The 26,749-nt window shown below is 43.9% G+C and overlaps 1 protein-coding gene across 4 annotated transcripts in view; it reads left to right on the top strand.

The window, feature by feature from the left end:
• Window positions 1–2,110: 2,110 nt before the first annotated feature.
• The window catches only part of TBL1XR1 (TBL1X/Y related 1), a 180,547-nt gene continuing 155,908 nt past the window's right edge, over window positions 2,111–26,749 (top strand). For 2 of the 4 annotated variants that reach the window (XM_063621708.1, XM_063621707.1), the window contains exon 1: window positions 2,111–2,585. The gene's annotated coding sequence lies outside the window, so the exon portion shown is untranslated. Of the gene's footprint in view, window positions 2,586–3,204; window positions 3,368–26,749 lie in introns of those variants that run through there. The other 2 variants (XM_063621706.1, XM_063621700.1) reach the window with 2 other exon arrangements.

Genomic DNA, 26,749 nt, shown 5'->3' with positions numbered 1-26,749 from the left:
AAGGGATAGAGGTCATTTAGGGGAAGGAGAAGGGGTGGGGTGGGCAGCTTTGAATATGACGCTTTAAGAACTGGTATGGTTGAGAAGTCCTCACTCACTGAAAGTGGGGTTTGATTTTACAGTCACTGCTGTATGGAGAAGACCCACCCGTGGTGGCACAATATGAAACTTAAAAAATAATCTAAGCCAATAAATGTTTCATTGAGTGGCTCCACCGAGATAGTTTACTTATTAAAGACAGGGTGTGTTTAGTGATATCTACGCCATTAATCAACTCAAAAAAAAAAAGGAAGATACTATATACTCTTTTCAATTCTGAAATAAAGTCTTCTGAAAGGTGTTAGTTCTGAGGTAAACAAGCCTCAGCTTTAGAATCCTATTGAAATGCAAAACTTGCTTTGTGCGGTTTCCCTGTACACTCTGCATAGTGTTTTGGAAACCTGCAGTTATCTAAATTCCCATCGGGTGACATTGTTTAATCCAACATCCCCACTTTCATACATGAAAACAGCTCTAAGGACACACCACTAATACGCTTTGAACTCTCTTTCTGGTGGTTGGGAGTTTCCAATCCTACTCCCTTTCCTCTGATGGTTTTCCTGCTCCCTGCCCCACTAGCTCATTCAAGAAAGGCCTCTGGCAGCTCCCTTAAGCAAGGGCTCAGGGGGGAAAGAGACATTGACCTTGGCCAAGAAAGCACCTGTCTAATTACTGAACTTATTAGGCCACCAGGAGTCCAGACTGGTGCAAGTTACAAGTAGTGTGTGTGTGTGTGTGTGTATGTCGCAAAACTTTAGGCGTCTGATATTCAGAGGAAATGATGGTTGCTTTAAAGTGACCACTACATCTATTTTCGAATATTGTGATGAAAAGTAGGAAAACAGAACCCTTCACCTTTAAGAAAGCTGCAAACATTATTTTGTTTTGAAGGCAGTAATAACCGAAATAACAAAAAGGTTTCAAGTCGTATCTTAATTTAAAAGGGTGGCTGCTTCTCCAGTCCTGAGCTTATACAGAGCTCTAAGAAGCACCCCACCCCATCTTTCTGAAAGTCTTAGAAAAATTACCACCCCATTTACTTTAAAACCTGTGAGGTGCCTCTCTTCTTTAAAAACAACCCTCCCTCAATCATACTGCCACATTATCACTCATCTAAGTTATACTTGCAACCCTCCCTCCATCATACTGCCACATTATTACTCATCTAAGTTATACTTTATAAACCGCCTTGCTGTGCTTCACACATGCAAAAAGTACACAAAGTGGATAAACTTCTACTGTGGATACCACCGTGGAGGTATATATTTAGTAAACATTTAGTTACATTATTTTACTTTTGTGAAATAAGAACTGATCGAGCAAACCTTTCAAACAGACCCACCAGATGATAAATACCACCATATGCTTGATTCACAGTACATTTGGGCATAAACACTTCAATTACAGCTTTGTGTTTAGTATCAAAAACCTTTTCTTGTGTGCGTGTGTTTTCTCTCCAGATCCCGTGCTCTGGATCACATTTTGAAAGTCGCTTATTACAGATAAAGCACCTTTCCAGGTACGCTTCGGAGAACCATATGTATTTACGCACACAAAGGTGTTCACAGAGATTTTCACAAACAAATGTCCATATGATGCCGCGCCGCGCTCCCGCACATGCCCGCCGCGTGTGCGCCCAGCCCCCAGCGCCTCCGGGCCGCCCCCCCGGACACGCGGGAGCCCGCGGCCTCCTTGGGAAACTTCGCCGGCGGCTCCACCCCGGCCACCGCGCGGGCCTCCCCGCCCCCACCCGTCTCGGGCCCAGCGGCCCACACCCGAGCACACCCAGGCCAGCCCGCGGCGGTGGGGGCGGGGCGGGCGGCCCGGGGCCCCGAGGCGCCTTCGGGTGCCCGCGGGGCTCGCCTGATTTTTAAAAGAATGCGCCGCACAGCCCAGCCCCCAGTGCCGCCGGAGCGGACCGGGAGGGAGAGGAGCGCGGCCGCTGGAGCCCCCCCCGCCGCGCCGCCGCCGCCGCCTCCCCGCGTCCGCGGCGCCCCTCCCCCGCCGGCCCCTCCCCCGCGCGCCCGCCCGCCCGCCCGCCCGCCCGCCCGGCGCAGGCCGCTCGGGTTTGTTTTGCTGCGCGGCCGCCGCCGCCGCCGCCGCGGGCCTCGCGAGCTCATTTGTGCCTGGCTGGTCCCCATTCCTCTCTCCCCAGTGTTGAGTGTCTGAGCCGTTGGCTGCTCCGAACCGTTTGGCTCTTTCCCTTAGTAACAGCTTTTACCTTCTGCCTCAATTCCTCTCCCCGCTCGCGCCCTTCCCCCGCGCGCCGCCTCCCCCCGCCGCCGGCCGCGTGCGCCCCCGCCCCTCCCCCCGCGGCGGGAGCACCTCCGCTCGCCACCTGGGGACCCGCGCCGCGCTCCCCGCCCCCGCCCGCCCGGCGCCCATCCCCCGCGCCCTCCGCTCGCTGGGGTTATAATTGCCTCTCACCCCCCGGAGGGGTTATTTTGGGGGTGGTTGGAGGCGGTGGCGGCGGCGGCGAGGAGGGGAATTTCCTTGTGCCTCCATTCCCGGGAGGGGGGAGCGGCGTTGGAGGCCACCGTTTCCAGGTAAGCGCTGGGGGCCGGACCCTGGAGTGGGGGCGGCCGGGGGCCTGGGCGGGGGGCGCGGGCCAGAGGCGGCCGGGGGCGCTGGGCCGCGGGGGGATGGGCGCGAGTGGAACATGCATTTTTCAACTTGGCCCTTGGGGGAACTGGGCTTGCGTGGGGGAAGGGAAGGCAGGGAGGGCACTTGGGGCGCCCCCATCCCCCCGTTTTCCTCTCTCAGGTTTCTTTGAAATGCTCACGTGCCTGCCCACCCCCCTACCCTTTCCTGGTCTCGGGGGATCCTCACCCTAATTATGTTGTCCCCGAAAATGTGCACCTCGGCCTTCTCCCCCTCTTCCTCCCTTCGTGCATTTACACCCCCTTTTTGTGCGTGTGTGTTTGAGGGGGGGAGGCTTTCAGGAAAGGATTTGCAGCAAATTGAATCAAGGAGCCATCATGAGGCCGACTCCTTTATAGCCTATTTTTAGCAGAGGAGAAGGAGCTTTTCGGTGCATGCTGTTTTGTGAAACCTCGGGCGGCAATGGAAATCTCCCCTCCCCGGGCGCGTCCCCGTCCCGGGCGCGGCGACCCCGGCCGGCGTGCTAGGGGCTGCGGGCGGCTGTTGGGGCCGCGCGTCCGGGGCGGGGGCGCCGGCCGGGGGAGGGGCGCGCGGCAGCCGGGCCTTGCTCCGGGACGTGTTTATTTGTAACTTAGTGCTTTTTATCGTCTTAAGGAGGTATTTGGTGGAGGCTCTTTGAAGTTGGGTTCAAGAGTGTAGAATTGGCAAAGTTATTGCCAGCTTCCTGGTAAGTTTTGGGTGGCACAGAGTCACGTTATTTTCTGACAGTGTGTAAAGGCCACGTTGTGAGTGAGGGTGGTTTCTCGGTAACTTCCTCTTTGCAACCGATTTAATTTTTTGAACAGAAGCAGACTTTTATTTAAGTGGAATATTAATCTTAAATGGCAGCTCGAGGGAAGCCATGCATGTGTTAACGTGTTCAGTATTTTTGGAAGTTCTTAATTTGCTGAAACAGGCATCACTTCGCAGTGACAACCGGGATTAAATTTAGGTTGTGAAAATGGTGTATTTCATGTAAAATTTGGGTTGTGGCTTTTAAAAAATGCTCTCTTTGTTAGGTTATCTAAGTGTCTCTAAGATAATTTGGTGGTTTACAAATGAGAAATGTTGGAAACTAGTTAAAAATTAGGTGTTCTCAATGTCTGGAGTTTACTTGAAATCTTGGACTGTTCAGGCACCAGGGGTGAAGAGTTTTAGTACCTATGTGATTTACAGTTGAGTTAGGAAAGTTTGCTATTCACTTTCTTGTTTTCCAAACAGGAACCGTATGCTGATATTAAACAAGCTTGTTAATAAAATGTGGTGGGTGAAAATGACAGGTTATTTTTAGTCTGAATTTTTAGACTGAATGGTTTCTCACCCCCCACCTCATATAATTAAGTGATCTTCTTCCCCCTCCGTTTTTCCTAAAGGCTCCTTCACGAGTTTGGATAATAAGGCCCTCGTGGTGTCTTCATCCACTTACCTGAAACAACTTGGAATAAATAATTTCGATTACACGTTGAAGATACAATGAGCGACTGTTTGGGTTTTCCAGTGTGATTCATTTTCATTTTTGTTAAAATAAGACCCATGCTACATTGATGTATTTTAGTAATGCCGACTTTCTGAGATTGTATGTTCTCACCATTTTAATAGTTTATAGTCTGGGGAAGTAGGGCACCTTTGTCTCCCCGAAAACATGGTGTGTGTTGGGTGGTATCATGGGAGTTGATGGCAAGCTTCCCAAATTGTTGAGAGTTCTAGAAATAGTTAGCATTTACCTGTGGGGGAGGGGCTGCAGGAAGAAAGTATGCCTGAGAGCAGTTAGGCGTGTGATGTGTGATTAGGCTTCTTGCTCTTAAATCCAGGTTTTCTTGTTTGGAATATGATTTTTTTTCAACCCTATCCTGCACTGAGATGTATGTAATCACAATCATTAAATTCGTAAATAACTACTTTTTTTTGACTTTTGAGTTGTTAGAATCAGACCTACAGGACAAAATACTAAACTGTATGGGGGATGAAAACTACGTGCCTGGGAAAAGTTTTTCTTACTGTTAAGGAACTTAATAAAGTGACATATTAATGGCGTAAAAATTGTTGCAAAGCTCACCGTCAGTTTATAAGATATTTTTCTTTTAACATATACCAGCTTTGGGTATTAATGCGGGAGACACTGGTGGTAAATGGAGTGGCCCCTTGCAGAGATGATATTTTTGCATTGGTTGCTTCAAAGAAGTGTTAAGCATTTTAATACATATGTCTAAGAATCTTTTTGATATTTGTATTCTCGACACCTAATTAAAGGTTTTGCATGATTACCATGACACCAGTCTCCCGAAAGAACTAGAGGTAACTGCTTCCTGTGTTCTAGGAGCCTTTCAAGCTAACATGTAGAAAGGGCAGAAGATAATATAAACATAGGGGTTACTGATAAAAGGAAATGTATTAGTAGACCTTTTGAACATCAACTTATTGATTAAATGTATCAGTGCAGTATATATACAACCTTGTCAGATGAGTAGCTGACAAAGGAATCTCCCTTGTACAACTTGTAGCAGTACTATTATAAAGAATTTCTGACTTGACACATTTTGATGAAGCTGGTTGAAATAATTTGTTGGATTTGTTCAATTTTTGGTGTCATTTATATAAAAAGAATAGAGAAGAATGTGAATGGTAGGAAGTCACGGGAGAGGCATGGCAGAAACATTGGTATTCACTAGAACTTGTATTTTTCTAGTGCATGTGAATTGGACTCATTTCACAAATAACATTTACAGTATAAGTCACTGAAATGCAAAAAAGGAAAGCAGCTAACACGAGACATTTATGCTTTATGCTCAGACATTCTGGTAGTAGAGGAGGGCTAGGACCCTAGAGCTGTGTAGTAAAGAATTGTTGAGTATCGTTTAGTTTAGGTACCACGAAGGTGGTATCTCCTGCTCTGCCACCAATAGAAACTTGAAGTTAAAAAGAAAAGACTCTCTCAGAGAGCTGATGCTGGAGAGATTTGGCTGTTTACCCCTCTGGGATTGGATTCGGTAAGAGTGCAATTAATTGCCCTGTTACCATAGAGCCAGAGGAGAGGGACTAGATGCTCTGAGGTATGCTCTAGGAGGTGTGAGGTGCTTTCTATGCCATTTATACCCCAGGTTAATCCTATGAGGTAGATAGTGTTGGGCTTTTTTTGTGGATGATGAAACAGAGATGCAAAGAAGTTAATTCACTTGTTCAAGGCCACAAAATGATTAAATGAGCACTAGGATTCAAACCTGGGTCTGTCTTAGATGTCTGAATCTGTGGAATATTCCCAGCTGTTTTGTTAGTCTTGATTCATGTAGATATCCTTCCAAAAACTTGTGTTTCTAATCAAGTTTATGATCTATAGTTGAGCATCTGTACTAACTGGGTCAAGTGATTGCATGGGTAAATGAAATTGATAGAATTCATATCATTGTGCTGAATTCTCTAGCACCATTTAATAAGATGCATTCTTGCTGGGCACGGTGGCTCACGCCTGTAATCCCAGCACTTTGGAAGCTGAGGCGGGCAGATCACAGATCAAGAGATTGAGACCATCTTGGCCAACATGGTGAAACCTCGTCTTTACTAAAAATACAAAAATTAGCTGGGCGTGGTGGTGGGTGCCTGCAGTCCCAGCTACTCGAGAGGCTGAGGCAGTAGAATCGCTTGAACCCAGGAAGTGGAGGTTGCAGTGAGCGAAGATCGTGCCATTGCACTCCAGCCTGGGTGATAGAGGGAGACACCCTCTCAAAAACAAACAAAAAATTTGTGTAAGAAAAATCATTGAAGACTTTGTGTTGTAGCATAGTGGTTACAGTGAGTTCAAACTCAGGCTCTATCCTTTACTAGCTGTGATGTTGGGGTAGTAGCTCCTGATGCGTTTTATTTATTTTTTAAATTTTTATTTTATCTTATTTTTTTGAGATGGAGTTGCGCTCTGTTGCCCAGGCTGGAGTGCAGTGGCGCGATCTCGGCTCACTGCAGCCTCCGCCTCCTGGGTTCAAGTGATTCTCCTGCCTCAGCCTCCTAGCTGGGATTATAGGCATGCGCTACCACGCCCAGCTAATTTTTGTATTTTTAGTAGACGCGGAGTTTCACCATGTGGTCTCCATCTGTTGACCTTGTGATCCGCCCTCTTTGGCCTCCCAAAGTGCTGGGATTACACAGGTGTGAGCCACTGCGCCCAGCTTCAAATCTTTTTTTTTTTTTTTTTTTTGAGACAGAGTCTTGCTCTGTCGCCCATGCTGGAGTGCAATGGTGCGATCTCGGCTCACTGCAACCTCTGCTTCCCGGGTTCAAGCGATTCCCCTACCTCAGCCTCCGAAGTAGCTGGTATTACAGGCGCCCGTCACTTGCCTGGTCAATTTCTTGTATCTTTAGTAGAGATGGGGTTTCACCATGTTGGTCAGGTTGGTCTGGAACTCCTGACCACCCTCCTCGGCCTCCCAAAGTGCTGGGATTACAGACGGGAGCCACCGTGCCAGGGAAACTCTTTAAATACAAAGGGAACTCTTTCAAAGCTTCGGTCCAGCAGAACCTAGGGTCTACCTTTTAGGCTGTAGTGATTACTTTGGGTAGGTGGTTTTATTTTATTTTTCCTGACCACCTTTTATCTGTGTATTCTTTTCCGTATTATCAGCTGCTGTCAAGATAGTTGTCCTTGGAAGTTCAGTTCCTCTATGAGCCTTGTCTTATGTTCACTTCCCATTTTTAACCATACTTAGTTTAGCTCTAATGTTCACTTTACTAATAGTCAAAGTTCTATGTATCAGGACTATACAGGTGCTTTGACAAGTACTGTGACAGTCGGAGTGCTGATGCCTGAATTTAACAGTGAGAAAATTGAGGCTCAGGTAGTGGGGGACAGAGCAGGAATTTAGGCCCAATTTGTGTGAATTCTAGGCCAGTGTTGTTACCTAGCAGTCTGTCTTCTCAATGAATGAATGGTTGTAGGTCTGGATTATTAAGTTTTTATTTGGTTGCCCTGAGCAACCTTTCTTATTCATTTTATCTTCTGTAACTACTGACAGTGTAATTTATTTAAAGTACTGGTTTCATCTTGTCAGTTCCCCTGCTGGAGAACCCATAATGGATTCTCTTTGCCAACTGGATTGAATTTGTATGCTTCAGTCTGGCTTTTTAAGAAGGTTCCATTCTACCTATTCAGCTTTATTTCTCACTCTTAGTTGGGATTCTTGCTGGCCTCTCAAATACTGTAGTTTTTGCCATACTCACTGCTTTGCTTTTGTGCATGCTGTTCTTTTTGTCCTTCTTATAGCCTAGTTTCAGTCCCCCTTCTTCATGGATCCTTTTCTGGCCATCTTGACTCAGGATATTTCTTCTCTGAGATTCCATCGCACTTAATGAAGATCACAAATCCCCTAACGGTTTATTGTTTTGTTGCCCCAACTACAATGTTACATTTCTTGAAGGGATGGACCTTTTTCCTTCTAGCATTTGGCAGAGTTCTTAATACCATTTTCATGTTAAAATGGATTGTGAGGGCCTGTGTTAAACTGGGAGCAGTGACAGCCCTGTTTCACTGTAATGTGGCAGCAGCATCTTTTTGAGTTAGACCTTAAAGATTTAGGTGTACTATAGTCACATTTAACTGTTCATTTAAATTTTAATGCTGCTAGAGTTGCAAAGGAAGAAAAATTTGTTAGTTTCTTAGAGTTAGATAAAAATGGATGGTTTTGGCTGGGCACGGTGGCTCACGCCTATAATCCCTGCACTTTGGGAGGCCCAGGCGGGTGGATCACCTGAGGTCAGGAGTTTGAGACCAGCCTGGCTAACGTGATAAAATGCGTCTCTACTAAAAATACAAAAAATTAGCTGGGAGTGGTGGTGCACGCCTATAATCCCAGCTACTCAGGAGGCTGAGGCAGGAGAATAGCTTGAACCCGGGAGGCGGAGGCTGCAGTGAGCTGAGATTGTGCCGCTGCACTCCAACCTAGGCAACAAGAGCATAAACTCAGTCTCAAAAAAAAAAGAAAAAAAGAAAAAAGAAAATGAATGGTTTTGCCCTTTTAATTCTGGAATAGTAGCCACAGTACTGGGGAAAACCTAGTCTCGTTAGGAATTGTGTCACAATAAGTTGACTTTATCTGGTTATATATGTGTCAGATAGTTAGGTATAATGATGTTTAAGATTTTGGACTCTTTTTTTTTTTTTGAGATAAGAGTTTCATTCTTGTTGTCCAGGCTTGAGTGCAATGGCACATTCTTGGCTCACTGAAACCTCCGCCTCCTGGGTTTAAGCGATTTTCCTGCCTCAGCCTCCCGAGTAGCTGGGATTACAGGGTCTGCTTACACGCCCAGCTAGGACTTTCTTTTCTTTTCTTTTTTTTTTTTTTGAGACAGAATCTCGCTCTTTTGCCCAGGCCGGAGTGCAGTGGCGCGATCTCCGCTCACTGCAAGCTCCGCCTCCCGGGTTCATGCCATTCTCCTGCTGGGACTACAGGCGCCCGCCACCGCGCCCGGCTAATTTTTTGTATTTTTTTAGTAGAGACGGGGTTTCACCGTGTTAGCCAGGATAGTCTCGATCTCCTGACCTCGTGATCCGCCCGCCTCGGCCTCCCAAAGTGCTGGGATTACAGGCGTGAGCCACCGCGCCCGGCTGGACTTTATTTTCTTAATCTGTTAGGTTTTTTCCTCATTATTTCCTCAGTAGTGTACCTAAGTTAAGATAGTGTTTTTAGATCTCACTGTTTTACAGCATTCTGAATGCACTGGAGTTTCATTTGAACCATTACTATTAATTTATTAACATTCAGTATAGGGTATATATATTATACAGTGTAAATGAGTTTAATCTACCAGAAGAATGTCTCTTAACCATTTCCCTTTAGTAAGTTTTTATGGTAAGACTATGCTATATTGGTTCCAGCCAACCAGGGTAATTGACTATAAAGGCAACTAATTTGGTATTACATCCTTCTGAAATTTTAATTTTTTTTTTTTTTGCCCTGTCACCCAGGCTGGATGCGATCTCCACTCACTGCAACCTCCGCCCCCCGGGTTCAAGCGATTCTCCTGCCTTAGCCTCCCAAGTAGCTGGGATTACAGGTGTTGGCCACCATGCCCGGCTAATTTTTTTGTAATTTTAGTAGAGATGGGGTTTCACCATGTTGGCTAGGCTGGTCTTGAACTCCTGACTTCAGGTGATCCACCCACCTCAACCTCCCAAAGTGCTGGGACTAACAGGCGTGTACCACCACGCCCAGCTAATTTTTGTATTTTTAGTAGAGATGGGGTATCACCTTGTTGGCCAGGCTGGTCTCGAACTCTGGGCCTTGTGATCTGCCTGCCTCAGCTTCCCAAAGTGCTGGGATTATAGGCGTGAGCCACCGCACCTGGCCTGAAATTGTTATTTTTTATTTTTATTTTGAGACAAAGGCTCATTCTGTTGCCTAAGCTGGAGTGCAGTGGCATGATCTTGGCTCACTGCAACCTCCACCTCCTGGGTTCAAGCGATTCTACTGCCTCAGCCTCCAGAGTAGCTGGAACTACAGGAACGTGCCACCATGCCCGGCTAATTTTTTTGTATTTTTAGTAGAGATAGGATTTTGTTATGTTGGCCAGGCTGGTCTCAAACCCCTGACCTCATGATCTGCCCGCCTCGGCCTCCCCAAGTGCTGGGATTACAGGTGTGAGCCACCGCACCCGTCCAAAATTTTTAATATTTATGTATAGAATGTAAGCTTTTCAGTATGATTTTGAATCAAACAAAATGAGTTAGATTGAAAGCTCTGTTTTCTGAGAGCTTAGATTTGTAACTCAGAATTAGTGTAGACTGTAAGGGTCATGCTGAAAGGTTAATACATTTTAGTAAACATAGAGTACCCAGATTCAGGAGATTTATGTGAAATGAATAGGTTTGAGGGATGGGGGAAGAGGAATACCTGTTGAACATTTAAACTGGGAGGTTTGCCACCTTTTTTCCCCTTTATTGAAGGTTTCAGGAGGTAGAATTTAAAAACTAGAAAACTTTGGGAAGCAAGGGTCAGAGATGGTCATTCCAGAATCTTAATAGAGTAATTTCTTTTTTTTTGATGGAGGTTTGCTCTTGTTGCCAGGCTGGAGTGCAATGGCGCAATTTCGGCTCACTGCAGCCTCCGCCTCCCAGGTTCAAGCAGTTCTCCTGCCTCAGCCTCCCGAGTAGCTGGGATTACAGGCATGCACCACCACGCCTGGCTAATTTTGTATTTTTAGTAGAGACGGAGTTTCACCATGTTGGCGAGGCTGGTTTGAACCTCTGACCTCAGGTGATCTGCCCACCTTGGCCTCCCAAAGTGCTGGTGGGATTACAGGCGTGAGCCACTGTGCCCGGCCAGTAATTATTTTTTATATGAAATTGTGCTCAGGGCCGGGCGCGGTGGCTCATGCCTGTAATCCCAGCGCTTTGGGAGGTCGAGGTAGGTGGATCATGAGGTCAGGAGTTCGAGACCAGCCTGACCAACATGGTAAAACCCCGTCTCTACTAAAAATACAAAAATTAGCTGGGCGTGGTGGCACGTGCCTGTAATCCCAGCTACTCAGCAGGCTGAGGCAGGAGAGTAGACTGCACCTGGGATGTGGAGGTTGCTGTGAGCTGAGATTGTGCCACTGTATTCCTGCCTGGGCAATAGAGTGAGACTCCATCTCAAAAAAAAAAAAAAAAAAAAAATGGAAATTGTACTCTGGACTCTTAAAGTTTTTTTTTTTTAAATGTTTAAAATTTTTAATTACCTTAAAATGGTGGATTTTTTTTAACTTTTTAACAAACTAGATATCAATCTATTTGATATCTTTGGTATTTTGTCTGAGATCGGATGTGGAATCAGTAAGTGCTTTTTTTCCCCCCCGATACCTTTTGTGTTTCTCTTCTCATTGTATCTTTTTCAGCACAGTGGAGAGCGGGACATTGTAAAGAGACAATCAGTGACTCAGTTTTTGAGTGGATGCTTTTGTTTTTGTTCTTAGTTTGCATCTGCTTGAATGGGGTAGCATTTTAACATGGGTTTAATATTAAGCAAACAGTATTTTTAAACCAATTCTTTGTAAAGCCATGGTTACATGAGTAAATCACTTAGCTTCTATAAATGTCTATTAAGATGATCAGATGAAATGTTACCTGAAAGTTCTCTTATTTGTGCAAATACTTGAATGAGTATACTCGATACTTCAATTCCTTTATTAAGATTCTAGGGTTCTTTTTTTTGAGATGGAGTCTTGCTCTGTCGTTCAGGCTGGAGTGCAATAGCACAATCTTGGTTCACTGCAACCTCTGACTCCCGGGTTCAAGCGATTCTCCCTGCCTCAGTCTCCTGAGCAGCTGGGATTACAGGCGCCCGCCACCACACGTGGCTAATTTTTGTATTTTTAGTAGAGATAGGGTTTTGCCATGTTGGCCAGGTTGGTCTCGAACTCCTGACTTTTAAGTGATCTGCCAGCCTCAGCCTCCCAAAGTGCTGGGATTACAGGCATGAGCCACTGCACCTGGCCAGGATTTCAATTTTATGAGTTTTGAGTGGGATCTACATGGAAAATTTTAAGTACTAAAAATCTACAGCCTTTCATAGAATAATACTCTGGGAAGTATGTGACATGAGCATAAGCAAATACCTTGCCAGATGGGGTATAGTAATAACATATTTTAGTGGTTACCTTCAACTGTGAATAGAACAGTTTACGGGTTAGGGAGAGGTGTGTTATTCTCTTCCTTTAATTTCAACAGGCCAATTGGGAAGAGTATATACTAATGTTGTTGTTACATTTTTGTTTAGTGGCTATCATATGTCATTAACTCACAGTATAAGGCAGTTGACTCATCTCCTTTGGATTTCTGAAATAAGGTAATGAGAATAGATAATGAATTTATCTTTTTCTTTTTCTGCAATTACCTTTTTATCGGGTAGAACTTATCAAAAATAAGGATTTGAGGATACGATTTGTAGCTGTAGCGGTGCTCTTTGGCACTCATTCATATAACAATGTAATATACATGCTTAAGATTTTTCCCCTAGTAAAATGATGGGTTTTCTTTAAATTACTGTTCTCTGTCCTCTTTAGTAACTGATGTACATTTGTAAAATTATAGACTGAGGTTAGGAGTGCAGACTGTTATTGTATTGTGTTCTTGTGCAAAAAAACCCCAGGTGTATCATGGGAATACATCTTTGACCTTGGACTTCCTTGTGTCCTGCTAGCAGAGGTCTCTAGTTTTGACACCTGGTAAGAGATGTCTTTGTGTGAATTGTTCCTTTATTTATTTATTTATTTGAGGCAGGGTCTTGCTCTGTCACCCAGGCTGGAGTGTAGTGGTGTGAACATGTCTCACTTTAGCCTCCAACTCCTGGGCTTAAGTAGTCCTGCTACCTCAGCCTCCCGAGTAGGTAGGACTACAGACGAGCAGCACCATGCCCAGCCAATTTTTTTGTTTTTAATTTTATGTAGAGACAGAATCTCAGTATGTTGCCCAGGCTGGTCTCGAACTCCTGGGCCCAAGCAGTCCTGCCTCTCAAAGTGTTGGGATTATTGGTGTGAGCTGCTGCGCCCAGCGAATGCTTCTTTTATATATTTATTTAGATTTGGTGTTTGATTTTTTGTTAATAGTTAAAGGACCTTCTCAAAGATACTTTTAAATGAAAAGACAAAGGGTCAGAAAATACCATATGGTTGGCTGCTGTTTTTTTTTTTCCCCTTTTGGAGACAGTCTCGTTCTGTTACCCAGACTGGAGTGCGGTGGCGTTGATCTCGGCTCACGGTGACCTCCGCCTCCTGGGTCTAAATGATGCTCCTGCCTCAGCCTCCTGAGTAGCTGGGATTACAGGCTTATGCCACCATGCTTGGCTAATTTTTTTGTACTTAAGTAGAAATGGGGTTTCGCCATGTTGGCCAGGCTGGTCTTGAACTCCTGACCTCAAGTGATCCACCCTCCTCGGTCTCCCAAAGTGCTGGAATTACTGGCGTGAGCCACTGCCCCTGGCCGGTTGGCTGCTATTTTAACTTAAGGGGCAGAAGACTGGAAAGGAGGATACATGCAATACAGTGTGTATGAGTATGTGTATTTATATATGCTTGTTGTGTGTACTTAGAGTGACTCTAGAAAGCTGTGGAAGAGACTGATAACAATGGTGTTGGGGTGGGTAGATTATGTAGTCAGATGTCGGAGAGACTTATTTTCGTATGTAACCTTTTGAACTGTTGATGTTCGTATTACCATTTTGAAAAAAAAAATAATTGAAAAATCGAGGCATCTGGTTAAGCTTTTAAAATCTTTATTTCTTTGGATTTGGATAGGATGATCAAAAGAAAGGGGAAAATGACGTTAATTTCTCCTGTGCTTTTGTCTATTTCTTTAAACACATTTCATTTTTCAGACTTGGTGGCAGAATTAGAGTAGTGGTATGATTAACAAGTGTTGTTTCTGTTTCATGATTGGGTCCTTAGACCAGTAGTGAATCAGTAATGATTTTGTTTTTTTTTTTTTTTGAGCCAGGCTGGAGTGCAGTGGTGCGATCGGCTTACTGTAGCCTCCGCCTCCAAGGTTCAAGTGATTTTCCTGTCTCAGCCTCCTGAGTAGCTAGGACTACAGGCATGTGCCACCATACCTGGCTAATTTTGTATTTTTAGTAGAGACGGGATTTCACCATGTTGGACAAGCTGGTCTTGAACTCCTGACCTAAGGTGATCCACTGGCCTCAGCCTCCCAAAGTGCTGAGATTACGGGCGTGAGCCACCGTGCCTGGCCAACTGGTGAATTTTGAATCCTATCCAAGCTTGATACTTAGAAAATAATTTAGTGAAAACTTAGGAGGTTTCGGTTATCCAGAAGTACTACATTTTGTCTTATTTCAAAGGTATTGCTTTGCCGAGGGTTTGGACATTAGGTGAATATTGGGGTTCTCATAGTAGTTGATTTTAATAATTATAGTATTTGGCACAATGGGATTTGTGGAACTATGGCTTCTGATACTGCACCGATCCTGTCATGACTTACTAACTTAGATGTATGTGTTATTGATGTCAAGGTGGCAGATATATTAGATTTTAATGCTATTTTGGTTGCAGTTGGTGTCATTTGTAATTGTGTCACTTGCAGCTTTTTGTTGGCTATTTAGTTTACCAGTAAGGGGGCTTGCCTTCTAGTTGTGCTCATCTTCAACTTCAACTGGAGCAACCTCAGAGAAAGGGAGCACCTGTTTTTGTGCACAGAATTCTGCTGCACTGTGACTTGACACTAGCCTTCCTTTGAGGGCACTGTCAAGGCCTTCTTCTCAGCAGTAACAGGAGACTAGGTAGGAGAGTCTGTGTCTCATTTTTGGCAGTGAACTCTCAGTATGTTACTGTGGTGAAGAGCTGGTCTCGAGCTCCTGACTTCAGGTGATCCACTTGCCTCGGCCTCCTGAAGTGCTGGGACTACTGCAGGTGTGAGCCACCACGCCCGGCCGATTAGATGTTTCAAGAAAAAAAGAAAATTTGTACCTTTCTTAAAAATAAAGTTTTTTGGCTGGGCACAGTGGCTCATGCCTGTAATCCCAGCACTTTGGGAGGCTGAGGTGGGTGGATCACCTGAGGTCAGGAGTTTAAGAAAAAAAGTTCGCAGGGTGTGGTGGCGGGCGCCTGTAATCTCAGCTACGGAGGCTGAGGCAGGAGAATCACTTGAACCCGGGAGGGGAGGTTGCAGTGAGCCAAGATCGCGCCACTGCATTCCAGCCTGGGTGAAGGAGTGAAACTCCGTCTCAAAAAAATTTTTGCTTTCTGGAGTGGAATCCCTACTTTTCTCCAGGCAACACTGCTCTGGTTGACAACTGACAACTGCTTTGATCAGTCACTTCAAATATACATGTTAAATTTTACACAAACGTTAACATGGATTCTCACTAAAAATCCATATGGCACAACACAGGGTATGTATACATGCAGAAATAACTGAAAGGTTATCAGGAACTTTATGCACACATATTTTATATACTCTCAGTTTTCATTTAAAAACATGCTTTTATAAACCTAAATGAATTTATTACTTAATTTTATTCAGTGAATTTAGAAAATACTCGTTCAAAGGAGTATAGAATCGTACTTTTCTACTTCTATGGATTTAGAGTCAGTACTCAGAATGAGAAACATCGACGTTCTGAGTGACAGAGCACGGATTAGTTGTATTTATTGGTGCTAATGTCTTTAGGTTGTATTCTGAAGCTGTATGAGGATTCTGAAGTTCTGGTGCCTCAATTTTGTAAGGCATACATAAGAAGTAAGATACAAATGATAAGGAATTTTGATTGCTCTTAAATGTAAATTTAAGAGTTTTGGAGGGAAAATCTGAACAGCTGTGGCTTAGCAACCCTGAATGCTTCTCATAAAGGACAGTAATTAGAAACAGAAGAATGACCATTACATAAAGTTTCTTATATCCCATTAGGGAAGAAGTTTGGATAATTATATTTTAAAAAAATTTACATGCCATAACATGTTGCCTGCATGAAGTTACACTATTTGATTGAAGATTAAGCATTAAGCTTCCTTCCGTGACAGTCTTAAATTAACATCCTTGCCAATGATGACCACTAGTCTTCTGTTTCTAGCACAGGCCTCTCCTTGATTGAGAGTTATTTGTTGTCTCATCTCACTAGGCAGAGATCCTTCCTTGGAGACAGGCATCTCTCACCCATCTTGACCCTCAGCATCTGGTACAGTGCCTGGCACTCTTTAGCCTTTCCCTTGTTGAGTTGAATCCCATGAGGCTCTGACTGAGGTATAGGTTTGCTAGTACAATAGATTCTTGTTGCTTTTGTGAGTGATTCACATATACAAAACTGGAAAGGAGATACATCCAGTTTCAAAAATTAATTGTCCTTCGAACTTACTGTGTTCCTGCTGTCAGAGCTTTCTTCTTTTTTTGACACAGGATCTTACTCTGTCACCCAGGCTGGAGGGTAGTGGCACAGACATGGCTCACTGCAGCCCTGACCTCCCCGGGCTCAGGTGGTCCTCTCACCTCAGCCTCTTGAGTATCTGGGACTACTACTACGCCACCATTCCCGGCTAATTTTTGTTTTTTTTTTGGTGGAGATGGGGGGTCTCACTATGTTGCCCAGGCTGGTCTTGAACTCCTGGGCTCAAGTGATCCACCTGCTGTGGCTTCCCAAACTGCTGGGATTACAGGCATGAGCCATCGGGACTGGCTGTGCTGTAAGAATTTTGAGGGTCTACTTGATAACCTAGCACCCTGCTCTTTGCTTTTGGTCACGTGCAGAATCCTTTTGGCTTGATAACAGTGTAGAACTTGCTAGGGCAAACAGGGAATATACTCAAAATGTGGGTAAAAGATTCAAAGACCTTGGCCTGACCGTAGCAGTTAAACCTGAATTGGGGAGTTATTTGGGCTTGCCCACTTCTTCCTGATATTTATGTACTCTGCAGTCTCTTTAGACCCTTCATCATGTGTTTTTTGTTTGTTTTGTTTTTGTTTTTTTCCTAACTTGAACCCTTATCTTTACCTGATACTGGCATATGATTCTTGCCTGGCTTTTTTTCTGATTCATAGTCTTGCATACCCAGTCCATACATCTACTGCTGTCCTTCTCTTTGACAGTGGTTTTCCCTCAGAGGTCAAAGGATGTTTACACTTTGTGCCCTTTGTCTCTTTAAACCAGTTGCACAAGTGATTCTGTGGCCCAGATTGGTTCTTTCTGACCTCCTCCTCTCCTGATCTGCTAGCATGGAATCTATCACAATCTAGCATGGGGACATCTTGTATTTTCCTGTGTTTTCTACTGTTGAATGTAGACTGGCAGGGACGTTCTTTTTTTTTTTTTTAAGACAGAGTCTGGCTCTGTCACTCAGGCTGGAGTGTGGTGGCGTGCTCTTGGCTTACTGTAACCTCCACCTCCCGGGTTTAGGCGATTCTCATGCCTCAGCCTCCTGAGTAGCTGGGATTACAGGTGTGTGCCACCACTCTTGGCTAATTGTTGTATTGCTAGTAGAGATAGGGTTTCACCATTTTGGCCAGGCTGGTCTGGAACACCTGGCCTCAAGTGATCCACCCACCTTGGCCTCCCAGAATGCTGAGATTACACCTGCGCCAGTTCAGATTTTCATTTAATGACAATGAGATGTGACAAGACAGAGTTGGAAAATAGAGGAGGTTCAGAGTTGGAAGAAATAGAGTAGGTGATGGCAACACCAAGTTGTCAGAGTGAGCTGGGGCAACATCCTCTACTTCTAGCTGACTGGTGAAAATATCCAGGATAGCGGGTCTGGGGCCCAGTGCCATGGGTCACGCCTCTAATCCTAGCAGTTGGTGGTAGGCTGAGGTGGGTGGATCACCTGAGGTCAGGAGTTCAAGACCAGCCCAACCAACATGGTGAAACCCCTGTCACTACTAAAAATACAAAAAATTAGTGGGGCGTGGTGGCCTGTAATGATAGCTACCCCGGAGGCTGAGGCAGGAGAATCCCTTGAACCTAGGAGGCAGAGGTTGCGGTGAGCTGAGATCACGGCATTGCACCCCAGCCTGGGCGACAAGAGCAAAACTCCGTCTCAAAAAAAAAAAAAAAAAAAAAATCCAGAGTCATCTGAGATCTTGGTTATTTAGAGACATTTGGTTGGGATGAGGGGTCTTGGTAGATTTGATTCTGTTATCATTTGGAACCTTCCAGAGTAGGGGATGATGCCTTTGTCTTTGAGCTACTTAGAAACCAGAATTTACTGTCAGAGAATATAGGATTTTCGGTTTTAAAACTTTGAACTTAAAATGATTGCAACAATATTTTAGTGATACTCTAAAAAATATTTAAAAATAAAAGTTTTAAAAATTCGTCAGCAGATTAAAAAAACTCCAAGGATAGTAATATTTAAATGAGTAACATGTTCGTTTTCCTCTGAATGTTATTAAAACAGACAAGGTACTATTAAACGTGGGGGGAATGAATGTATTATGGGCTTTTCCCGTTTTTACTCTTTGTTTACTTGTCTGTAGATTAAAGTAGATACTTTAATCTTTTGTATCTCTGGGCTCTGTTTCTTGTAGTGGGTATGCTTTTTTTTTTATTTTTTATTTTTTTTTTTGAGACGGAGTCTTGTTCCGTCGCCAGGCTGGAGTGCAGTGGCGCGATCTCAGCTCACTGCAACCTACGCCTCCCAGGTTCAGGCAGTTCTCCTGCCCCAGCCTCCCAAGTAGCTGGGATTACAGGCACGTGCCACCATGCCCGGCAAATTTTTTGTATTTTAGTAGATATGGGGTTTCACCATGTTGGCCAGGATGGTCTCGATCTCCTGACCTTGTGATAGCCTGCCTTGGCCTCCCAAAGTGCTGGGATTACAGGCATGAGCCACTGTGCCCAGCCTGTAGGGGGTATGTTTTTTAATTTGTTGCTTCTCTACTTGGTTTGTTCCCTTTTTTGTGTCAGATATGCTGGTGAAGCTGGCTGCCTTATTTTATCTAGCCTCATTTGCCTTTCTTGCGTTTTCTTCCAGATGATTCATGTGTACTTTGCTAGTAGATATATTGGTTGGTTGGCTCCTTTGTTCTGACAAATCAACATAGAAGTGACTTGTTACAAGTGAGAACTGGTAATGGCAGGAGCCATAACAGCATACTAATGGTCTTTGATAAATACGGTGAATGCACATGGTAGAATTTAAAGATCTTGGTTTGAAGCCCTCCCAAGAGTAGTTGCAAGTTTGAGGTTGGGTTTAGGAATAACTTCTGCAACCTTTAGCTTCACTCCTGGGAGAAACTTTGGATACATTTTACTTGCCTCTCTTGAGCTTCAGTTCCCATATTTGCAAAATGCCATGACTTATCTCTTAAGAATTTAGTTAGAATAAAAGAGATACCATAAGTTAAAAGAATACTTGGTTGTGCTGCGGCGTGTGTCTATATCCGGAATAGGCTCATATGTAATTGGTAAATAGGAGAATTATGTCAGTACAACAAGGAAATTGCTCTGGTTCATACGTGATTTTCCCCAGCATATTCATGTTTTGCATCAGGTAACAATAGTCGAGCTCAAAGTACACTAAGAGCTGAATGAAACAAGCCGTGGTGGCCACTTGTGAATTCTTCCTGTTGGCCTAGTTTGGCCATGTTTTTAGTCTTTGAAGTTTTTGGAGGGGCTTGTTGTGCGATTCTCCCCCATCTCTTCGCAGCCCGAAGTATCTTTTTTTTGAGACGGAGTTTCGCTCTTGTTGCCCAGGCTGGAGTGCAATGGCGTGATCTTGGCTCACCGCAATCGCCGCCTCCCGGGTTCAAGCAATTCTCCTGCCTCTGCCCCCCGAGTAGCTGGGATTACAGGCACCCGCCACCACACCCAGCTAATTTTTGTATTTTTAGTAGAGATGGGGTTTCACCATGTTAGCCAGGATGGTCTCGATTTCCTGATCTCAGGTGATCCACCAGCCTCGGCCTCCCAGAGTGCTGGGGTTATAGGCCTCCCAAAGTGCTGGGGTTATAGGCGTGAACCACTGCGCCTGGCTGATAATCAGGTTATAAAAGAAAAGAAACCACAGCAGTTCCACGGGTGAAGAATATTTATACCCTACCCAATTTGATCCTGGAACCTTTTCCACAACTTGTCTTAAAATATGGTCCCATCTCCTTTATTTTTCCAATGGATGGCTGGATTCCTGTATAATTAGGGCTTCTCCATGTTGGTCAAGCTGGTCTGGAACTCCTGACCTCAGGTGGTCCGCCCGCCTTGGCCTCTCAAAGTGCTAGAATTATCCGCTTAGTGTGCTTCCTTCACCTGAAAGTTGTATCTTTATTAGGAACTTAATATTAAACATTTTTATTTGTATTTTTATTCACATTGCTTTTGTTAATATTTTGGTTACAAAGTGACATAGGAATGGTCTTCCTTTTTTTTTCTCATAAAGTGCTTTTTACTTTTAGCATGTGACCGTATAAAGTCGAGTTTTCCAGGAATGCATATATTGTTTTATAGAATGCACAGAAGAAACATTTATACTTATTTTTAAAATCTGGTACTACATTAGATGCCTGGTAAATGTCATTTTCTTCTCTTTCCCCTTCCTTTAAGGGTTTTTGATCACACTCAGTATAAAGTTCAAACATCTTAGCCTATGAGGGTCCCTCCTCCCCAACCTCTGCCGTGTGATCTGGCCCCTGGCCACCTCACAAACCTTATCTTGTTTCACCTTGTTCACCGTGCCCAGCCATTCCAGCTCCACACCCACTGAACAAGCTTATTCCTGTCTCAGCGTCTTAATTACTTTGTTCTTTGCCTCATACTCTGCCCTGAGATTGTTATATAGCTGATTCTTTTATGTCATTCACTCTCAGTTCCAATGCCAACACCTCAGAGCTTACACTGAAATTACTGCCCACCCGCGGCAGTTTTCAGCCATAGACCCTTATTCTCCACGTAGCAGTTTTGTCTCTCTGAAGTAACTTTGATCATTGTTTTTTTTTTTTTTTTTTTTTAAACTTCTCTCCAGAATTTAAACTGCATGAGAACAGGGAGGGGCTCTATTTTATGTGTCATTCTGTCTGCAGCTACCTAGAACAGGACCTAGCAGGTTCGTAATAAATACTTGAGTGGATTGTTGTCTTAGGTATGTTTTCATGATTAGCTGGTAGTCTTAAATTGGTTCATCCTTATAATTAGAATACTGGAAATAATTTATTAAAAGGTCAGCATTTAGGGGAGGGTCAGAAGAGGTTTTACTAAATGTTTAAATTTGGAAGCCCAGGGACATATATGAGTGCCGTACTTAAAGATGGCAGTCGAGTCAAAGAATAGCAAAAACGGGTAAATGGATAATTGATGGACCAATCTGAAAATGTGCTTTGTACTGATAATCATAAATGAGAAGTTAATGTTTTATTTTTATTTTTTTTTGAGACGGAGTCTTGCTCTGTCGCCTAGGCTGGAGTGCAGTGGCACGATCTCAGTTCACTGCAACCTCCACCTCCTGGGTTCAAGTGATTCTCCTTCTTCAGCCTCCTGAACAGCTGAGATTACGGGTGTGCGCCACCACACCCAGTTAATTTTTGTATTTTTAATAGAGACGGTGTTTCACCATGTTGGTCAGGCTGGTCTCGTACTCCTGACCTCGTGATCTGCCTGCTTTGGACTCCCAAAGTGCATGGGTCAGAACTCCTTTATATGATAGAAACCTCATGCAAACTTTTGGCTTAAGTTAAAAAGGAGATTCATTGGCATTGGCATATGGAATCCAAAAGTGGAGTGAATGACTGGGAAGAGCATTGAGTCTTCTGGGATTTAGGAGCAACCAGAACCAGACCCATTTGGATGTCAACAGCCCTGCTTTTTTCCCTTTTTTAAAAAATTGAGATGGCTTCCCTTTGTTGCCCAAGCCAGAGTATAATGGTGCGATCACTGCCTCTTGCAGCCTTGACCTTCTGGGCTCAAGGAATCCTCCCACCTCAGCCTCCTCAGTAGCTGGGACTACAGACGTGCCCCACCATAGCCAGCTAATTTTTTATTTCTTTTTTGAGACAGAGTTTTTCTTTTGCCCAGGCTGGAGTGCAATGGTGCGATCTTGGCTCACTGCAACCTCTGCCTCCCGTGTTCAAGAGGCTTTGCTGCCTAAGCCTCCTGAATAGCTGTGATTACAGGCATGCGCCATCACGCCTGGCTAGTTTTTTGTGTTTTTAGTACAGATGGGGTTTCTCCATGTTGGCCGGGCTGGGTCTCGAACTCCTGACCTCAGGTGATTCACCTGCCTCAGCCTCCCAAAGTGCTGGGATTACAGGTGTGAGCCAGCATGCCCAGCCATAATCAAACATTTAAATAATATTAGCATTTAAGAAAATTAACCGGTGTCTCACACATGTATTCCCAGCACTTTGGGAGGCTGAGGTGGGCAGATTACCTGAGGTCAGGAGTTGAGACCAGCCTGGCCAACATGGTGAAATTCATTCTCTATTAAAAATAAAAAATTAGCCAGGCATGGTGGCGCAAGCCTGTAATCCCAGCTACTCAGGAGGCTGAGGCAGGAGAATCGCTTGAGTCCAGGAGGCGGAGGTGTTGCAGTGAGCCAAGATCGCACCACTGCATTCCAGCTTGGGCGACAGAGCAAGACTCCATCTCAAAAACAAAAAACAAGAAAATTAACAAGTTGTGTATTCTGAACAACTTGTTATTTTATTTATTTTACTTTTTAGATTTTCCCCCAGATATCGGTGCTGCAAATTTATTTATTTATTTTAACTATTTTTTTTTTTTTCTAGAGACGGAGTCTTGCTCTGTCGCCCAGGCTGGAGTGCAGTGCCGCTATCTGGGCTCACTGCAAGCTCCGCCTCCTGGGTTCACCCTCCATTCTCCTGCCTCAGCCTCCCAAGTAGCTGAGACTACAGGTGCCCGCCACCACGCCTGGCTAATTTTTGTATTTTTAGTAGAGATGGGGTTTCACAGTGTTAGCCAGGATGGTCTCGATCTCCTGACCTCGTGATCCGCCTGCCTCGGCCTCCCAAAGTGTTAGGATTACAGGCGTGAGCCACTGCACCTGGCCTGCATAACTTATTATTTTAATGCTTCATCAGGTCACCAAAATAAGTAAATGGGTTGCCATGTAGAATAAGCCTTTTGTGACTTAAGAGATTTGTTTCTGGATTTCAGTTGCTTCATCTTTAACACATTGTGTTGAATCTCTGAGAGGTTTTTTCTGGACCTAATGCTCTTTTTAACCCTATGATTGCATATATAATTAAAAAATTGACTGTGTTCACCCAAATTACAGGGAGTATGTACAATACTGATCTCTGCCTGCACTGGTTTTTCTTAAAACATTGGCATTTTCCAGGCACGTTCTCAATTTTGAATACATTAGTCTCAATATTTTTTAGATATCTGAAGAGGAAACTTCTATTTTATTCATTAAACTTGTGAGTTCAGGTGCATTTGTTACATTCTGTTTCATGGAAGAGAGAATTAAAATAATGTCACCAAACACATTTTTGAGAATGATTTTTTCCTTTAATATCTTTATTTTCATGGTATGATTCCTGAATGTCAAAGATAGTTCTTGAGCAGCTAAGCTTTTATTTTGTTTTGTCTTAGAAATTGTGTACTAAAAATATGTTTGTTAAGTACTATGATACAATGTTATTCACATTTATAATCTTTTAAATTCTAAAGTTTCAGGAGCTGCTTATATTAAGTGCTAATTGAGAACCAGTGTGCATTAAAATAATTTACCATAAAAAATAAGATGTGAGAAGAAGGCAGGTATCAGGGAATAAAGATGTCAAACAGCTTGGTCGTTTCTGGCAGTTTGTTTTATGTCTAGCATACAGTTTTTAAGTTGGTAAGTGAAGAGAAGGAGCTGGAAATTGGTAAGCAGGGCTCATATCATAAAGTGACTTCTTGCTCTGACAGTAATAGGAACTAGTAAGGATTTTAAATGGAACGGCAGGATTATGTTTCAACCTTGAATGTGTAGTGTGTGAAGGATGAGATGAGGATTTGGGAGGGAAGGGCCTCAGCTCTGGACAGGGGAGAAAGTTGAACTGGTAGTAGTGTAATAGGTGTGAATGACCAATAATTCTTGGAGTATTGCAAACTAGTTCGTGTTTCTGAATTCTGCGAAAAAAGCAATTGGAGATTCACAAGAGAATGGTATTGAAAAGAGCTAAGTATCCGGGTCTCCTTTCTGGTTTGCTACTGCTTCTCTTTTTCTGGGGAACAGGTGTATGAAGATTGGGAGTTTGTTGGGATGGAGAATTAATTTGCCTCTGAATATCTAATGGACAAAAGCTAAAGCAGGAGGGTGTGGAATGGGAAGTTGCTATTGAGAATGAGGAATCCTTTGTCATCATGATAACCTTTTTTTTTTCTGAGACAGAGTATCGCTGTGTTGCCCAGGCTGGAGTGCAGTAGCAAGATCTCAGCTCACTGCAAGCTCCGCCTCCTGGGTTCATGCCATTCTTCTGCGTCAGCCTCCCCAGGAGCTGGGACTACAGGTGCCCACCACCACGCCCGGCTAATTTTTTTGTGTTTTTAGTAGAGACGGGGTTTCACTGTGTTAGCTAGGATGGTCTCAATCTCCTGACCTCGTGTTCTGCCTGCCTTGGCCTCCGAAAGTGCTGGGATTACAGGTGCGAGCCACCGCACCCGGCCTGTCATCATAATAACCTTAACCAAGAGATACATAAGTTAGATGCTTATTTGAGAATAGTCACGTGAAAAATCTATTGGTATAAGTAGTTCATGAAGTTGCTAGTGGATGTAATTTTTGAATTTCAGATTAGTCCCTTTTTCATATATTTTGACAACATTTCTAAAGATTTCACAGTAATATAAAAGTCATTAGAATTTCTTTGATAACATTGGAGTGTTAATCTGGATTAAATAATGTATAATTGATTATAATTTAAAAATATTAACTTTTGAAATAATTTTAGACTTACGGAAAGTTGCAAAGATAGTACAAAGTTCCAGTGTACCCTCACTCTGCTTCCTCAGTGTTACAGTCTTACCTAACCATGGTGTATTTATCAAACGTAAGAAATGAACATGGATATAATTGGCCGGGCGCGGTGGCTCACGCCTGTAATCCCAGCACTTTGGGAGGCCGAGGCGGGCGGATCACGAGGTCAGGAGATCGAGACCATCCTGGCTAACACAGTGAAACCCCGTCTCTACTAAAAGTACAAAAAATTAGCCGGGCGTGTTGGCGGGCACCTGTAGTCCCAGCTACTGTGGAGGCTGAGGCAGGAGAATGGCGTGAACCCCAGGGGATGGAGCTTGCGGTGAGCCGAGATCGCGCCACTGTACTCCAGCCTGTGCGACAGCGAGACTCCGTCTCAAAAAAAAAAAAAAAAGAAATGAACATGGATATAATACTAAACTATAGGCGTTATTTGGATTTCCCCAGTTTTTTCCACGAATGTCTTTTTTTCTGTTCCAATAGCCAATCCAGGTTCTCGTGTTGCATTTAGTTGTCTTCTTAGTCACCTCTGACTTGTGACAGCTTCTCAGTCTTTCCCCTTTTTCATGACCTGGACAATTTTGAAGAGTACTGTTTTGTCTGATATTTGTAATGATTAGACTGAGGTTATGGGTAGAATACCATAGAGTTGATGTGCCTGTCTCATCACATCGTATCAAACAGGGGACACTTATTGGTATATGTTAATCTTGGTGATGTTAATCTTACCTCTTGGTTAAGGTAATATGTGCCAAGTTCCTTCGCTCTGAAATTACTGTTTCTCGCTTCTCAATCTGCTCATTAGAAGTGAGTCTACTAATCTAGCCCTCATGCAAGGCAAAGGGACGTTAAGTTCTACGTACTAGAGGGAAAAGCATGGGAAAATTTGTGGATATATGTTAAAATCACCACGGTAATTAAGCAATATGGTGTTTTGTTTTGTTTGAGATGGAGTTTTGCTCGTGTTGCCCAGGCGGGAGTGCAGTGGTGCGATCTCGGCTCACTGCAACCCCCGCCTCCCAGGTTCAAGTGATTCTCCTGCCTCTGACTGCAGAGTAGCTGGGATTACAGAGATGCAGCACCACGCCGGGCTAATTTTGTATTTTCTTTTTTGTTTTTAGTAGATACGAGGTTTCTCCGTGTTGGTCAGGCTGGTCTTGAACTCCTGACCTCAGGTGATCCGCCCTTCTTTGCCTCCCAAAGTGCTGGGATTACAGGTGTGAGCCACCGCACCTGGCCAAAGAAATACGTTAAAACCACTGTGGTAATTAAGAAATACTTTGGGGAGATGCTTTGAGGCTGTGCAGATAGCCATTTTTTTCCTTGAAAGTTTTGTCCAATAGTTTTAGCATTCATCAGTGGATCTCATCTGGAGCAATACTTACTATGGCTCTCCTCTTCTCTTTTCTCTTTTGTCTTCTCTTCTCTTTCTCGAGATGAGGGTCTTGCCTTGTCACTCAGGCAGGAGTGCAGTGGTACGATCATGGCTCACTAACCTTCAGCTCCTGGGCTCATGTGATCCTCCTGCCTTGGCCTCCCAAAATGCAGGGATTAGAGGCATGAGCCACTGCATCTGGCCGATGACTGTCGTTTTCTAATGGTGTGATTTTTCTAGTTCCCTTATTCCTTTTTACATGCATTAATTGGGTTTTTTTTCTTTACAGGAGATTTGTTCCTTTTCTCCTGTTTATTTACT

This window comes from Symphalangus syndactylus, chromosome 17, assembly GCF_028878055.3.
Source record: "Symphalangus syndactylus isolate Jambi chromosome 17, NHGRI_mSymSyn1-v2.1_pri, whole genome shotgun sequence".
NCBI lineage: Eukaryota > Metazoa > Chordata > Mammalia > Primates > Hylobatidae > Symphalangus > Symphalangus syndactylus.
This window is presented reverse-complemented; position numbering and strand designations above follow the sequence as displayed.